This window comes from Arachis ipaensis, chromosome B06 (assembly GCF_000816755.2).
Source record: "Arachis ipaensis cultivar K30076 chromosome B06, Araip1.1, whole genome shotgun sequence".
Lineage (NCBI taxonomy): Eukaryota > Viridiplantae > Streptophyta > Magnoliopsida > Fabales > Fabaceae > Arachis > Arachis ipaensis.
The window spans coordinates 35,321,471-35,339,215 of NC_029790.2; the positions used below are offsets into that span (position 1 = coordinate 35,321,471).

A 17,745-nucleotide genomic window follows, 5' to 3' on the forward strand; every position below is an offset into this window, starting at 1 on the left:
ACAACTTATATGAGTACTTTCAGAGAATAATTTGACTCTAAATAAATTTATAATATGCCAAATGATATGTAGTATGCTATGTGTTACTAATCTGACACAACAACCAATTATCTTATGATACCTGGTATTAACATTGGACATCATTATGCTATGTGACACTTAATAAGACACATCCTTATCTAACTGACAGAAAAACTAATTTAACTTACGAGTTATTTTTCAGAGACTAATATAACTAATTTAATGTTTAGGAGAACATTTAAAAAATGAGTGATTTTTTGAAAATAAATTTGACTATTAACTTAAAAAATCTTATTAAGTTCAATAATAATGTATCCAAAGAAAAATTAATTTCAAAGATTAATTTATTATAAATCTAAATTTTATTTAAAATTTTATTATTTATTAATAAATTATTATATAAATAAAATAAAATTCAACCATACTTATTTAAAATAATTGATTAACTAATAACTTAATTAATCCAAATTGATCAGTTCGAGAATTAGATTATGTTGCTTAGTTTCACACTACTATTGATAAATTGATGTCAATTAGTATATTAATTATTATCCGTTTATCACGACAATTCATACTTAATTATTATCCGTTTAGTTACATTACATTTTCTAAATAAAATAAATTTATAAAAATATTAGATAAATAATTTTTTTAACTATATCCAATCAAATTATCATTATTATTTTCTTTTTCTTAATTTAATATCATATAATTAATAATAACAAAAATAACATAAAAATTTTTAGTTAATAATACAAAAAATTTATTAAAAATGATATATAAATTTTTAATAAATAACATAATAAATCTTTAAAAAATTTAGTATTAAAATTAAAAAATTTTTTATGTCATAGTTAAAAAATTTTGGTGTTATTTTTTTAGTAAATTGTATATAATTCAAAATTTTCTTTTCTCTTCCTTCTTCTCCTCTTCTTCTTTTACATTTTCATAATTCTTATTTCACTCTTTTAATAAAAACATGTGTCACGGTTAAGACATTTTTTCTTCTTATTTTATATTTTCGTAATTTTTCTTGTTTTCACTTTCTTAACAAAAACCTATGTTACGCTTAAAAAATTTTGATGTGAAAATTAAGAAACTTCCTATGTCACGGTTAAAAAATTTTATTACTATTTTTCTAATAAATTCTACATAAAACAAGACTTTTTTTTTTCTCCTCTTCCTTTTGTTCTTCTTCATCATCATCTACTTATTTCACATTCTTATAATTCCTCTTATTTCACCCGCTTACAAAAATTTGTGTCGCGATTGAGAAATTTTAGTATCAAAATTAAGAAATTTTTTGTGTCACATTTAAAAAATTACGATGCTATTTTTTTGATAAATTTTATAAATTCAAAACTTTTCTCTTCCTCTTTTTTTTTCATCATTATTTTCTTCTTCTTTTTTTTTATCTTCTTATTATTTTACTTTCTTATAATTCTTTTTGTTTCACCCTTTTAACATGAATATATAAAAACAAGAAAAATAGAAGAAAAAATTAAACAAAACAAAAAAAAATAAAAAATGCTGCAATAACCACCTGCAAAAGGATGGAAAAAAAAGTGCAACAACAATAATAACAATAAAAAAATGATGATGAGGAGAATGTGTAAAGAAGAGGAAAAAATGCAAAAAAAAAAGTGTGCAATTCATGCGCACGTTGCGAGTGATTTTGATGGGTTTGAGTCAACTTAGGTGGACTTATTTGATAAAAATAATTGGATATGTAGCAAAACCGATACATTTATGCTTATTTTCAGAAATAAGTAATGGTAATGCAATCATGTATGATGTTATCAACTAATTTTTGTTTAGTCTAAAATGTGGCCTAACTTTGATATATTAAACTGTGCTATGGGATAAACATCTCTCGAATAAATGAGCATTTGTATTCATAAAAGATGAAAACACTGACATATGTACCCATACTAGATCGAAACTAAACTTGTACCCACGCAAGATGCTTGCCGTGTGACAAAAGTACCCTACGTGGCACTCCAACCTTCCAAAAACAGGGTACTTTTATCACACATAAAGCATCTTGCGTGGGTACAAGTTTAGTTTCAATTTAGTGTGAATACATATGTAATCATTTTCATCTTTCATGGATACAAATAGTCATTTATTCAACATCTCTCTCCCATGAAGAAAAATAACCACGAACTTTTTCGCCACCACTTCAATCTGGGCTACGATGGCCCTTCTTTCCTCTGCTCTCTCCCTTTCAAGTTTTAACCTCCTCTTTTTTTTTCTTTTTTTACCATCCATCATCTTTTCTTTTTACAGTCTCATTCTTATTCTTTGTCAATTACATCTCTATTATGGTCATTTTTTTATTGTCTATACTTTTTTATTGTATATTTTTTTTCTTTCATCCGTCTTTTTCTTTCTCTATTTTTTTATTTTTTTAGTTGTTGTTTTTTTTTTTCTATTTTTCTTTCAGAGATTTAGATCTAACATCTGATAAAATGAATATGATTAAATAACTATCGCAAAAATATTGGATATGATTAATTTTAATAGGTGAAATATCATTGTTTATTTAAAAATATTATTATAAGCTCGTCAATTAGTGTTACATTTCCATAGTTATAAATGATAGTGCTGAGTACTTTGTGAGTAAATTAATCTCAGCTTTGTGAGTTTAAATTTTATTAAACTAAACTACTTTAAAACTATGTAGTCAACCAAAAAAAAAAAAACTTAAAGCTATCCTATTCAAACAATATGAGAAAATTAGTATTAGATACTTCCTAAAAGAATATTTTTCGTATCCATCTTATTACATAATATTAGTGATTAATAAATATTAACATGTATATTAAACTAAATTTTTTAAACTTAAATTTATACGATGATAATAAAAATGAAAATAATTAAGGTGGTAAATACTTTATTCTCTTAATGATTTTTGTTTAATATATATAAGAAGAGTGTTTCAAACAAGAAAAGTTGCAAATCAAATTTCTTCTATTTTTTTCATATATAATAAAAGTAGATAATTTAAATGAAAAGGAGTAAACCGATATTTAATACAAACATGAAGTTCATATTTATGATATATGGCTACCACTGATAGTATTGTTTTACTTTTAAGTTGACAAAAGAAATTGTAATAAAGCATTTAACGTTATTGAAGTTTCCATGTTTCATTGAATGGGTTCTAATAACTCGCACCAAGTTAGTATGTTCATTCATTTTGTTTCATAAATCGTAATGAATTCAAAACTAAGACAATAAGATTTTACGTCTCTACCAAAAAAAAAAAAAAGTCTATAGTCGTTGCTAAAAATTGATTATAAATTTTTTTGTCACGATAAAAAACCATGATCATAAAAGATTTATAGTCATAATATTATGATTATAGACCCAAAATATTATAGCGCGTCAATTTCAACTAATGCTATGCATTACATTAATAGTCTCTTAAAACCTATTAATTCGGACCCATCTTTTAAAGCTTTCTATTAAATAAGTAGTATTATAATTTACTACAAGAGACACGAATAGTAGCGGTTTTTATAGAAATTTGCGTCAATTTTTAACTGCCGCAAAACAGTATATCAACAATTTCATAAATGTTGTGATTTAGGAGGAGGAAATTTGATTTGCGGCGGTTCTAATAAACCACTGGTACAATCGCAAAAAATCAAAATAACTGATTTTGCGGCGATTGCAAACCGCCGCTATTTGGTCAGTGGATTGTAAAAAAATTTGCGGCGATTTTAAAATCGCCGCAAATCTATGTAGGTTTTGAACCGTTGCAATTTCATACATGGGCTTACAAAAAACTGAATAATTACAATAGTTTAGGCCATTTTTCTTTACTATAACTTATTCTCTTTACAAAGTTTTGAACCACCGTATTAAATACCACTAAATAAACAATATTAAGGAGAAGATCATGTATTATTTGGCTGAAGCATACACAAGAAAATTCCACCAGCAACAGAAACAACAATAATAAATGAGAACAGTATAGTAAAGATGCTACAACTTCAAAGCTTAAGATAAATCATATAGTTACTTACTTCTTTTGATCAATAGAACAAATCAAACAGAGATTAATAGAAAAATGGATATCTAAAAGGAAACATGATTCAAATATGCTATGCAATAAGATCCTAAAACTAACACACAGAGGCAAGTTGCATACCTCTCCTCCATGTTGTAAATCGGCGGCCCTTTATAAGACCTTTAACTAATAACATAATTCTAAAGATGTAACACCCTACCACACTGAGCTTTACGCTTAAGTCGTGAAACTGAGGTGGTGTGGTATTACGACCTCTAAAATAAAATGTATACATATAATAGCAGAAAGATTATAATATACTAGGAGCCTTGAAGGATAGAGGAAATAAAAATCGCGAAAATAAAAGCGCAACGCTCAAGAAACGAGTTAACTTGCATGTTAGGAAAACCATAACTATCGAACATAAGATAACAAAAGTAGGAGTAGAGCGCTAAAGATACAAAATAACAAGCTCCTAACTCAGCCCGCGAAGCCAAGGCTGGCCGGAGAATATTTACACATATATACATATGTATCCAAAATCCCAAACATACATAAACAAAATCCTGTCTTTTCATAAACCTCTAAGAGGATCAAAAGAATAAGTTATGCGGAGAGGAAACTAAGTATATATATATAACCAATAACCACTTCGCCTTAGGGGTCCAGACGCCTAATGAGATGCCTCTCGACCTGCATCTAAAAAACAACAACATATTATGGAATGAGAATCGGAGGTTCTTAGTATGGTAAATGTGTCACACACATAAGATATAAGGCCCTGGGAATCCCAGAGGCAATCCTAGAACGCCGACACTCAGATTATAGAGCTTAAAGTATTAAACAGAAGCCATAACAGGTGGTTTTCTAGGAGTATCTAAGTCTAACTTAAGTTAACCTTAAATCTAAGTCCCATACTGCCATTCCTCCATACCTCCATCTCCGTCAGCAGTTCACAGACAGATAAACAGATAAAGACAAGCACAAAAAGGTTACAAATACAGCAGGTAACAATTATACATTTAGCATGGCAAATACACTTAGGCACACCCAGTTAATGCACAAGCAAGTAATTCAAGTAATATGCAGATGATGCATGCCTGTCCTATGGCTGATGAGGCCGACACTCAGATTATAGAGCTGTATGTATTAAACAGAAGCCATAACAGGTGGTTTTCTAGGAGTATCTAAGTCTAACTTAAGTTAACCTTAAATCTAAGTCCCATACTGCCATTCCTCCATACCTCCATCTCCGTCAGCAGTTCACAGACAGATAAATAGATAAAGACAAGCACAAAAAGGTTACAAATACAGCAGGTAACAATTATACATTTAGCATGGCAAATACACTTAGGCACACCCAGTTAATGCACAAGCAAGTAATTCAAGTAATATGCAGATGATGCATGCCTGTCCTATGACTGATGAGGCTCATCTGTCGGTTATCCAGCCAACCCGACAAGTCCAAAAACCTTAGACTGTCCCTCGACGTGCATCCCCAAGAGTCTATGCATAGCTTTTTCTCAAATAATCAATATTGCTCAATGGGGGTTAACATTCTCGGAAATTTATAGTGTCCGGTCACCCTTACGTCGTAGGGTCAACAGAGTATCGAGTTTTCAACCTAGTACACGTGGTGACAAGCCACGGTACTTTATCCAGGGAATCTCGTATCTCAGATCATTTAATCATTCAAGTCAAGTATCATACATGATCACCTGTAGCATTTCATACTCATTTTATCACTTTTCAGCTTTACTTCAACTCCAAGTTAACCCCATTTCCTAACTTCATCCGAATATCAAGTTTAATACCATTACTAATGACTGAAAGAATGAAAATAGAGGTTTAGAAGTTTGAAATATAGTTTAAAACATTGAAAATCATGTTTGCTGGAATCGGGGCCACGCGTACGCGTGGGGGTGTGAAGGTGCAGCCCGTGCACGCGTCCCTTTTCATGCGTACGCGTGGACATGCTTACTACCCTTTATGCATGCGCATCGCATCAATCGCATACGCGTCACCAAAATCCCATGCCACACATACGCATGGGCCACGCGAATGCATGGACATACGTTCTTCAAAAAACGGGATTAACCAGAAAGCTGTATGCCCCTGGAGTGCCTAGCTGCAGAAATTCACAAATTTCACAATAAAATTTCTAATGGGCATAACTCAATCGTTTTAAAATTTTCTTCTTCCGTTCTTTGAACAGCATAAACTTCACGAATTCAATTTTAATTTAAAACAGGTTGGAATTAGTTTGGGGTTCCGAAAGCCAAGTTATAGCCCGCCGAAGTTCAGCCCGAAAACCAATTTTTTTGCAAACTTTTAAAACCTCATACTCATTCAAATTTTCCATTCCTTCCAATATCAAACCTGCTAATACCAGTACAATTGCCAGCAACAATTCTTAACAAAACTCTACACCATTCTACTAACCACCAATCAATAATATTAGACAATTTCATTTCTCAACAATTCCATCATACTTTCAATCAATATTCTTGTAAACTCACAATCAACAACAGAACCATATTCTTTTCCAACATCAATATAAATAACAAACTTCATCACACAATCAAATCACCAATTATCCAACAAGCACCCACCAAGCATGTTCATCCATAATTTACTAAACATTCAATATACACCTGCATTCCAACTTATCCTATGGTCATCTAGCCTAAGTTTTCACATAACATTATATATTAAATGCAAGAAACCTAAACTATACCTTGGCTGATTCCCACGTTGCGACCAAAGCAATTTAATTAAAACCAAGGCTGCCCCTCAAAACTCAATAAACTCTAGGCTCAGCTTCCTCCAAGTTTCAATATTTACAATTTCAAGCTCCAATTATTTATTATCAACCTAATACACATTCATAACACATATATATCCAATTTAATACTCAAAGCTCAAATTTGATGAAATTAAAATAGAATTATCGTATACTCACCTTACCCAAGCTTCACATAAGCAAGAGTGAACATTTTTCTCAAGCTAATTGGATCCTAAAACATCAAAGAACAAAGAAATTCAATATCTCCACTAATTTTTCAAAAATTGGGGAAGAAGTACGGCAAATTGAAGTTACCGTAAACGTTCTGGGAGGTTTCTCTTCTCTCCTTCCCTGGAAGGCTTTCACGCTGTACACAGAGGAAATAAGGAAGAGAAGGGCTTTTGGGCTCATTTAATATGTTGGTCCGGTTGGACCGACATCCCGGTTTGGGCTCGGTTCAATCGGTTCGGTCCGTTCGGTCCAATCTTGGTCTGTTTTCTTCGAAATTGGTGTCAAAATTCTCATTTCAATGAGCTCTATCCTAATTTAATATTATATTCGCATTTCTAATCTTCCTTATTAAAAACTAATTTATTGACTAATTATCTACTTATTTATCGGGGTTTACAAAAGACATACTCAATTTCCGCTCAAATAATATTTGAGCTGATTTTGTTTTCTAAGTTGCAGGCTTCCAATAGCCATGAAATTTTACTAAAGAAAGAGAGATATGCAAGCACGTAGAATTCTTTTTTTACCCAAAAAAGAGGCTCTTTTTTCACCTGTCTAATATAATGTTCCAACTAATATAGGTCGAGATAAGTCTAATAAAGTTTATCTAATGCTAATTTGATTCAAATAAATCCATGAAGATAATAACGTAATAAAGAAAAGGGGAATATTAATTTACTTGAGGTGACAAAGATTGGAAAGGGTGCAATGGAGCTTGATGCAGCCAAACTCAAAGGCGGGCATGGTGAGGTAGATATAGAAGGCCGGTGGCAAAAGGAAGAATATGGCAACGATGGCAGCGAATTGGCATCTGTTGAGAGGGAACTCTCCGATTTTGGCTTCTTGGCGGCGGGGAGTCGTCCTCGGCATTGTTTTTGAGGTCCCTAAGGAGCAACCTACCAGTATTGATCGCCATGATGTTCTGCGGTGCTGGCATCATCGTCGGCAGAAGGTGGGTCCGATCACGGCATTGGCATTCAGGGGTTTATGGAATGGAATTTGAGTGATTACTTGAAAATGAAATTGGGGGAATGGGGAACCCTAAAGATAGGATCTTTTAGCTGCAATTTCAATTTGAATTCGAATCCGAAAGCGTGTGGTGTTGTGTTGTGATGTGAGAAAGAAGGATTTGTGAGAGAGAGACGACAACATGAATTAGGGTGTTTGAGAGAGGTTCGAATAGGTAGAGAAAGAAGATTAATGGACACCCACTAAATTGTTGCACCAAAAAAACTGCCAAGCTGGCACAATCTTTTCCTTTGGCGGTGGTTATGTAAACCGACGCTAAATGGCCGCCGCAATCCTCTGCCTGTGTTGTAGTGATTTGTATTAATTAAATAATTTTGAAATATAGTTAGGAACCTTGAAGAAAAGCTAAACAAAACCGAAATAGAAGATCGCATCACACTCGTTCGGATAAACATAGGAGAATACATAAGATCGAACGGAAAGGATAATATATAAAACCAGAATTCCAAAAGATACAAATAACAAGCTCCAGACTCGACCTGCGAAGCAAAGACCGGCCAGAGTTGACTAAAATACTGAATATAAACCCTGTTTCCCCAAGTCAACCTCTAGGATGGACAAAATACAAATATATACAAGGTGGAGAATACTATTTATATACATATACAAAACTCTAAAACACAAAATATCCCAAAGGTAGATCTTCGCGTCCCAAGAGTCTCCAGCAAGCTCAACATGGTGTCTCACGTCCTGCATTTGAAAACAACAATATATGTATGGAATGGAAACCGAGGATTCTCAGTATGGTAAAGGTGCCCACATAGATAATATATAAGGTCCCGAGAAAGCCCGAGGCATTTCTAGAACTCCGACAATCCCATATCAAACTTAAAGATTATACTAAACTAGAAATTTTGGTAATATATCTAAGGGATTTTAGTCCTAATCCATCTTTTCACTTTTTGTTTCCTGCAAACCTTCCAATCTCCAAGTGGAACAACCCTCAGCGTCACCTCCGCGGTATGAGGGATCTCTCAGAAAACAAACACATGCAAAATAGATAAGGAAAGTACAGGTATAGATAGCAGTTATAGTAAACAGATCAGATAGCAATTAATCACAGATAAGCAATTAGGCAAGCCAAAACAAATGAAAACTCAAACAAAACATACAAATGCACATGATGCATCCCTGTCCTACTAGCCATGAGCTCACGTATCGATTACTTTTCCAGAATCCGACACACCCGGTAGCTAACCCGAATATTGTCTTTCTGACATGCATCTACATTCTTGGGATATAGTACTCATCATACTCTTGGGATATAGTGTCCGCCACACTCTTGGGATATAATGCCCGCCACACTCTTGGGATAAAGTGCCTGTCACAATCATGGAATATAGTGCCCGACACACTTCCAGGGTAAATTGCTCCCACACTCTTTGGATATTGTGTCCGCCACACTCTTAGGATATAATGCCCGCGCATACTCTTGGGCTATAGTGCCCGACACACTTTACAAACAGAGAGAATATAATGCAACATAAGCGGAACAGATTATATGCACCCAATATCCTCATCAAACTCATCTTTAACATACTCAAGATCAAGCATATTCAAGATCAGAAGCAAAATCACAACTCAATATACTCATTTCTCATTCCAACCTCATTATAATCATGATCGCTATATATCATCATCACCTTTATTCATATCTCAGACAATCACAATGCCATATCTCATAGTTCAATTATTCACTTCACAAATCTCCCTCAATGTCAACCTAGCTCCTTTAATAGGTTTGCTCTCTTTCCAAAGCCTCAAAGCTAGCGATCTGACCTTAGATAGGGGTTACGGAAGTTTACAAGCTTTCCAGGAAGGTCAAACAGTAAAAAAAATAGAGTTTTATATGGAAAAATAGGGCTCGTGCGTACGCATCATTGCTATGCGTATGCACGCACCAGAAAAATTTCCCAGCCTGTGCGTACGATTACAGTGTGTCTACGCACAACTTGTAAAACTTCCAGGGTATGCGTGCACACACCCCTCGTGCGTATGCACGAGTCTCACCAAATGCTCTGGCTATGCATTCGCACAATAGTGTACGTGGGCATACATACCAGAATTTCTGATTTTCTGCAAAAATCTTTTTTAAACCCAAACTTCAAATCCGCATAACCTTTTCGTTAAAAATTATTTTTCGTTCGTTGGTCGAATGTTATAAACTTCACGGACCCAATTTTCATTCAAAATAAGTTTCACAAAATTTGGGGGTTCCGAAAGCCAAGTTATGGCCTACCGAAGTTAGTCAAGAATTCAAATTTTACCCAAAACATAAAACTTCTAGTTTTACCAAAGTTTTCAATTCATACTCAATCAAACCACCACAATTTTCAATATCAATGACCTCTAACCACTTTTACATATCTATCAATCATTCCATAAACATATCAACATCCAAACCCTTTACTTATTGAATAATTCCATGCATAATTTTCCACCAAACTCAACATATGTCACCATTAATCATTAAACATTAACAATTCACATAATTCAACTTATCCTACGGACAATTAGTCTAAGTTTTTACGCAACATTATACATTAACTACGAGAAACCAAAATCATACACCGATTTCTCTCCAAGCTCGGAACACCTCAAAACTCTCCTCTTCTCAAGTTTCCAAATCTCCAAATCCTTACCAAATGAATTTCCAGCTTCCAAGGTTCAAATTCAAGCATCCAACATCCAACAATTTGACTCCAATTCACATAATTCAATCTAATTTCATGCAATATCACTATAATCAACACAAGGACTCACTAATTCACTAATTCACAAGGGTTAACAATTTCTTACCTTATCCACGGACGTTTGGAACAAAATCCAATGATAATCCCACACTAGATCGCACCTAAATCATCAAAACACCATAACCCCTCAACATTCAATACCCAAAATCACAAAATTTAAGGGGGTGAAAATTGGGTGAGAAATTCAAGTTTCTTACCACTTTGTTCCAAAAAATTTAAAGAGAATTTCGAGATGAACGCGTGACCGTAGACGGCTCGTCAATCGGAGCTACAGATTGAAAGTTACAAGGATTTGAATATTGAGTTGAAATAGAGGTTAGGGTTCTCCTCATCCTTTTTATTCCTAGTGTGAATTTGGTTGAATGGGAGGGGGCAGTGGCAGAGTGCTTCATTTATATGTTGGGTCTTGGGCCTAAAACGGTCCGATTCAACCGATCCATATCCTGAAAAGAGAAAACCTGTAGGGGAGTGAGAACATCGTCCTCGCTGGTTCTCACTATAGTATTAGAGAATTGCTATAATAAGATACGTAAAATAAAACTGTCTTCATGGTACAGTGATCGGTGCTCGTCTTATGTATCTTTCCAAAAGCCAAAGGTTTACATTCAGAAATCCAAAATCCTATTTAAAAGAGAAATCTATCAATTCTTCAAAATCCAAAACTTTTTCCTTTTGTACAAAATATTAAAAGCTTTCCTAGACAGCATGAATGACCAACCTGTTCCAAGCATAGGTTTATTAAGTCTATGCTGAATCAATTTGGTTTTTCATACTTTACTAAATCACAAACACAAACCAAACACAAACTCTGGCCCATCGCATAATCAATCACGGCCTCAGGTCAAAACAACTGAATCAACATCCAATTCACCATAATCCAACCAATTTAAGTCACAAACACAAGTAGAAAGGTTCAAACACAATCAAAGCAGTTACATCAAGTATAACAATTAGCAGTTAAACATATATATTCACATAGGCAAACCAATTACAATATGCACACCCAAACAATGTCACATAGATGCATATGATGAATGTCTGTCCTATTGACTGTGATATCACTTGTCCGTTGTAGTGCCAATCCCAACATAAAATCTGGTCGACAACTCCTGGATTACTCTCTCTGTTGCGCATACTCAGGAGGAATAATTTCTAGAGATGAGTGCCTTACCCCCTTCTCCATCAGAGGGTAACGTTCTAAGGTAGAGTGCGCTACCACCTTCCTCTGGATGCCATATGATTCCGTGGGTTAGTGCCCTACCACCTTGCAACCAGAGAGAAATATGAATGGGGATCCCAGCTTTGACCCTCACATCTCAACGTAGGCGGGAGATTACCTCAGCCCCTACGCTGGCACCACTATCTCGACAAGTGGGAGACTGCCACAGCCCTTGCCCGAGGCGCATGGTGACATACCAACAATCTCAATAATATCCACAATCAATCAGGCTCAAAATCTTATTTCAACAATCATTCTTGGCCTATTTACTTTCAAATAAAAAAACGTATTTAGTTCACATCTTGCCAAGAACCACTTTTCTCAAGTCAATTTACTTTTTAAAACAGAGCCACTTTCCACAACATCTTTTCAAACTTGGAAATAACTTCAAAATCATGCCAAATTCAAAATCTCTTCTGAAAGACTCAAAATTATTCATTCTAAATCAGGATTTGGTGATAAAATTTTCCAGTAGAGTCTCAAGTTTTTAGGGGAGAATAACCTATCTCATTTTGTTAAATTCATTGAAAATCTCTAAAACCTTAGCTTCTTAATTTAAATAAATAAAAAATGAATTTAAACCAAAACCAAGTTATTTAAACCGAAAACCAATTTCAATTTTATTCTTAAATCTGAAGCATTTCCAAAGGCTCAGAAATTATTTTAGTTTTGCTAAATCAGAATTTAAAGAATACCTTAAACTTTTCCTAAAATGTCATAAAGTGAAATTTGTCAATCCAAATTCAAGTTCTTTTAAATCTACTAAAACTCCTCCAAATGTGCTTATTTAAATCAAATTCCAAAACATAAGTATTTTCATCTTTAAATCGACTTTAAAACATAATTTTTTTCTTAAATAAATCACACTCAAAATATAATAAATTTCTTAATAAAATAAGTTCAAACATAATTATTTTATCAATAATTCTATTCAAAATATAATTCATTATTTTCTAAATAACGTTTCAAACAAGTCTCGGATTTTATAGAAATTTCGACAGTACGTTCCCTAAAACCTGGACTTTTCCACCCTTTTTGTGTCCCAACCAAACTATTCTGCAACCCTTTCCAACGGGTTTAAGACCAATCAGTTCAAAATCAAGCTGATTCCAAAAATTCATATCATTTTCATATCTCAAGGAAACCGATTCAAAATCAAATCATTCTCAATGAATCAAACCAATTTCCAAAACTTTAAAGAAACAATTCAGAAACTGTCCGTTTAACAAAACCAAGCAATGATCCAAATCCAACAAGCAAGCATATTAATCCAAAATAGCTAGACAATATATAAGATTTTTACAATCACTAAAAAGTGTATTCTTCACATCAATATCCATTTATAACAATTCCAAAATATAAACATAAGTTCTTAGAAAAATATCCCTACCTCATTTGTGATTCAACTACGCGAAAAAACTCCATTTTCTCTCGGCAACGACGGCAGTCGCAACCTCAGCCCCCTAACCACTTTCGCTGCAACCACAGCAGTGTAAAAGCGAGATGTAACCACCAGAACTCGACCCTACGTTACCAAACATCAGATTGTTTAACCAAACACAACAAAATATTAACGCGAGGGTTTTCGAAACATAATTACTTACTGGAATAACAAAACGAAGCAGCTACACTTTGAGCATGACATGTAAGCACCGATACTCAACCCTATGATAGACAACGCCGCAACACCTCAGCATAAGATAATAGAATAGCAACTAAAAGGGCTTTTCGGAATGAAAATGCTTACCAAGACAAAGAATTTAGCGGCAGTTTTCGGTGGCAGAGACGACAGAGGCAAGGCGCAGTAACACCCAGCAGCTCCTCCTCCCTCCACGCGGCCTAGACGGTGGCACAGGCAGCCGCAGTAGCGGCGAGCTTCAGCCGCGACGTGGAATGGCGAAACAGCGCCGTTCTTCCCCTCCTCTGGCTCTCCCCTCTTTAACCCTACGCGTCCCTCTCTTTTCTGGCGACAATGGTGACAAAAGCAAGCTTAGTGGTGACGGCGGCAGCACGCGACGGTAGAGGTCCGCGATGAGAACCACGGCAGCGCCAACTTCGCAGTGAAGTAACGCAGTCTTCCTCACTCCTCGCAGTTCTGCTTCGACGGCGGTTCTAAGGTGGACCAGCGATGACTGCAAGCTGGGTGGTGGCGCAGACAGCTCCCCCTCTCTTCCTCTCCTTCTCTGCGGCCCCCTTCCCCTTTCCCTTTTTTCTTTCTTTCCTTCTTTCCTTTTCTTTCTTTCTTTCTGCTGACCGTAGGTATGGAGCTAGGGTTTGGGTTGGGAAGCATTCTTATTATTTCATAACTACTAACTTTATAATTTAAATATAGAAAATAAATTCAATAATTATAAAATTAGATAAAATTCTAATTTAAATATCCAAACCTCATTATTTTTTAATTTAAAAACTGTAAGTTGTAAATAGGAAAATATACAATAATTATAGAGTTTGGATAAAAAGCTTAATTTATTTCAAATTCATCTAATCAAAACAGCCTCTAATTATGTTTAATAAAATAATTTCTGAAATTAAAACTATAAATAAATACATAATTTGAAATTAATTCATAATAAGATAATGAGGTTTAGATGATACATAAGATAATGCATAGTTTTAGTACTTTACTTTTAAATACTTTAGAAAAGCAAAGGTCTTGGCATATATATAATTTTTCAAACACCGGATAAACCATAAGACTTAGACATACAGGAAAAGGGTGGTAATAAGCAAAAGTTACAAGATAGACTCGAAACAAAGGGTTTACATGTGCCAATACTTTATTAAATCTTGAAGAAACAAGAAGGCGTAATTTTCAAGATAGGTGTAAGACAAACAAAGTGGTAGTTAATGTAAACCCCGCTAAAATCGGAAAATAATTAGTCAATAAATCGAATTTTAAATAGGAAAATTAAAAATACAAAACTAGTATCAAAATAGAATAGAGCTCGTCAAAACGAGAATTTTGATACCAATTTCAAAAATTTGGCCCAAAATCGGACCGGAAGGACCGAACCGGTTGAACCGGGGCACAAACCGAGCCCGTGGGTCCAACCGGACTCATAATATAAAGAAAACAGCAGCCTTCTTCTTCCTCATTAGTTGCTGCAACGCCAAAACAGAATTGGAGGAAAGGGAGAGAAGCTCTCAAACCCTAACCCTTTGATCCACCATAACTCCTCCGTCCGGGCTCCGATCGCCGCACTGTTCACGGCCACACGCTCAGCGCGTCGAGCTCTACCTTTCTATCCGAACAATTTCACTGGTAAGCCTCCTATTAAGTTCAGAATCCCTATCCCTCTTTCTTTGGTAAACTTGGAAACCTATGGTGAATCTTGTCCAATTTCTATGTTCTAGGTTCAAGTTAGCTTCCGAAACTTGTGGGCTCAAGCTATTGAGCATATGGGTATGGTAAGAACACCCTAACCCTAGCTCAATCTTGTTTTTGGTAATAGAAAACTGAATTGAAACATATATATGTGTATTAGGTGTAGTTTAAGAGGGTGTTTATGCATTGGACTTGAATTTGGATTACTTGGAGCTTTGTTGGTGACAAGGCTTACTTTGGGGCTATTTGATTGAGCTTGGAGGGGCTGTGATTTTGAGTTGTGAGGCTGCCTTGGGTGAACTAAGTGATCGGCCAAGGTATGGTTCAAGTTTCGCACGTTTAATATTTACGGTGTTGTGAAAACTTAGGTTAGAGGAACCATAGGATAAGTTAAATTGTTTGTTCTATTTAATGATTAGCCTTGTAATGTTGTTGAAATAGATTTTTTGGTGGCTATATATATTGGAATTATGAGGTGTGGAAGTTATTAATGGTGTGCTCTTATATTTATTTATTATGGATTAGGATTGGTGTTTGTTAATAAGGGTGTAGAGTTGTGTTGTGGTGGTATTGCATTTGCTGTAACTAATTATGTAATGATCGGAATTGCATGAGACTAAGTCTGGGATAAACTTGGGAATATAAGGAACTAAACTGGAAAATTTGGGACCTTTTTGTTAAATATACAATTTATGGCAAATTTTTAAAGTTAGGTTGTTAAATCTATCCTGCAGCAGAAAAGGTTAAACAGAACAGCAACTTGTTTGTCTTTCTGCGACTTCTACAAGTTGAGTTTTGGAGTGAAACTAATTTTGTTATAAAATTTGATTAACTTTCTTTATTGCTCTAAAACTTCAGAATTTTAAAAGTTAAGGATTAGGAGTTGTGAATTTTTGAATATTGGTGGTCAAAACTGAAAAGAAACAGATTTCAGAAAGCTATGCATCAACTTCCAATACTTGTAACTCTTAGAATTGAATAGCAATTGGGTTGCAACTAAGACACAGTTGTTTCTGGATGGGCTAGGAGTTTCCAAATCAAAATTTAGCTTAATTGGAGTTTTGTAATAAAAGTTATTCAAATTGAAAGGTACTAAGCTTGTTGGTTTCAAAAACAGATTTTGACTCATTTTTACTTAACTTCCAGGTAATGTAACTTCTTTATTAAAATGATATTAACTCAGAACCAATTGAGAAAGAAACCTGGATGAGTGAAGTGTAACTACATTAATTTTTAAAGTCATTGGATTTAACTTGAATTTTATATTGAATTTTGAATATCACATGCTGTTGCTGTTTTTCTGGTTTCATGCACTGCAGAATAGTCACTGTTTTTCCTTTATTCCTAAGGCTAGAAAAATCAGAATATTATGATTTTTGATTTGTTAGAAAGCTTATTTCAAGATGAACGCCTGGACATAAAGTTTGCGCAATTCCGAGTTCATTTTTTATATTAAAAACAGAAAAGGAAATAGAGCGTCGAGGATGTCTTAGTGATAGTCATGGGTTCGAGAAGTTAAAGTTTAACCTTCGTGTGATGTGACTGATTTAATGTTAGAGTTGGGTTGATTTTAATATTATTCGATAATAAGAAGGTTGAGAAGAGTTTGATAAATAGTTTGGTCAGGACGCAGAAAGGATAATTAAGATGAATTATAAGGGAATGATGATGAAAAATGTGAAAGGGAGGTTGTTTATAAAAGGAGTTAACATGCCATGGCTTGATGAATGATTAAATAATGATTATGATTATGAAATGGCTTATGAATGATGATATCTGAGATATGAGTTTCCCTGGGTAAAAACCGTGGCTCGCCACCACGTGTTCCAGGTTGATTCTCGATACTCTATTAACCCTACGTCGTAAGGGTGACCGGGCACGTATAAATTCCCGGGTATGGATAACCCCCATTGAGTGATTTATATGATGATTGAATGTAAACTCTATGCATAGACTCTTGGGGATGCGCAACGGGGGACAGTCTAAGGTTTTCGGACTTGTCGGGTTGGCTGGATAACCGACAGATGGGCCCCATCAGCCATAGGACAGGCATGCATCATATGCATTTGTTTGTTTTGATTGCTATGCATTTCCTGGGATTGCCTAATTGATATATATCACCTACTATCTGTTATACTTGCTATTTGTACTATCTGCTTATTACTTGTGCGTGACCTTGTTTGGTTGCTTGTTTCTGTTGCATTGTGAATGATGGAGGGATAGAGGAAAAGGAGAAATGGTTTGGTGTTAGATTAGGATTGAAATTGAGTAAGTTAGGTAGATTTAGAATACCTACCCCTGTTATAGCTTCTGTTTAGTAATTAAGTTGGATAATTGTATAACGGAGTTCTAGGATTGCCT

The 17,745-nt window shown here is 34.5% G+C and overlaps 1 long non-coding RNA gene across 1 annotated transcript; it reads left to right on the forward strand.

The window, feature by feature from the left end:
* LOC107648635 lies at positions 15,141 to 15,820 on the forward strand. Its single transcript, XR_001622012.2, has 3 exons — positions 15,141 to 15,321; positions 15,414 to 15,467; positions 15,545 to 15,820. It is a non-coding gene; the product is annotated as an uncharacterized LOC107648635 (long non-coding RNA).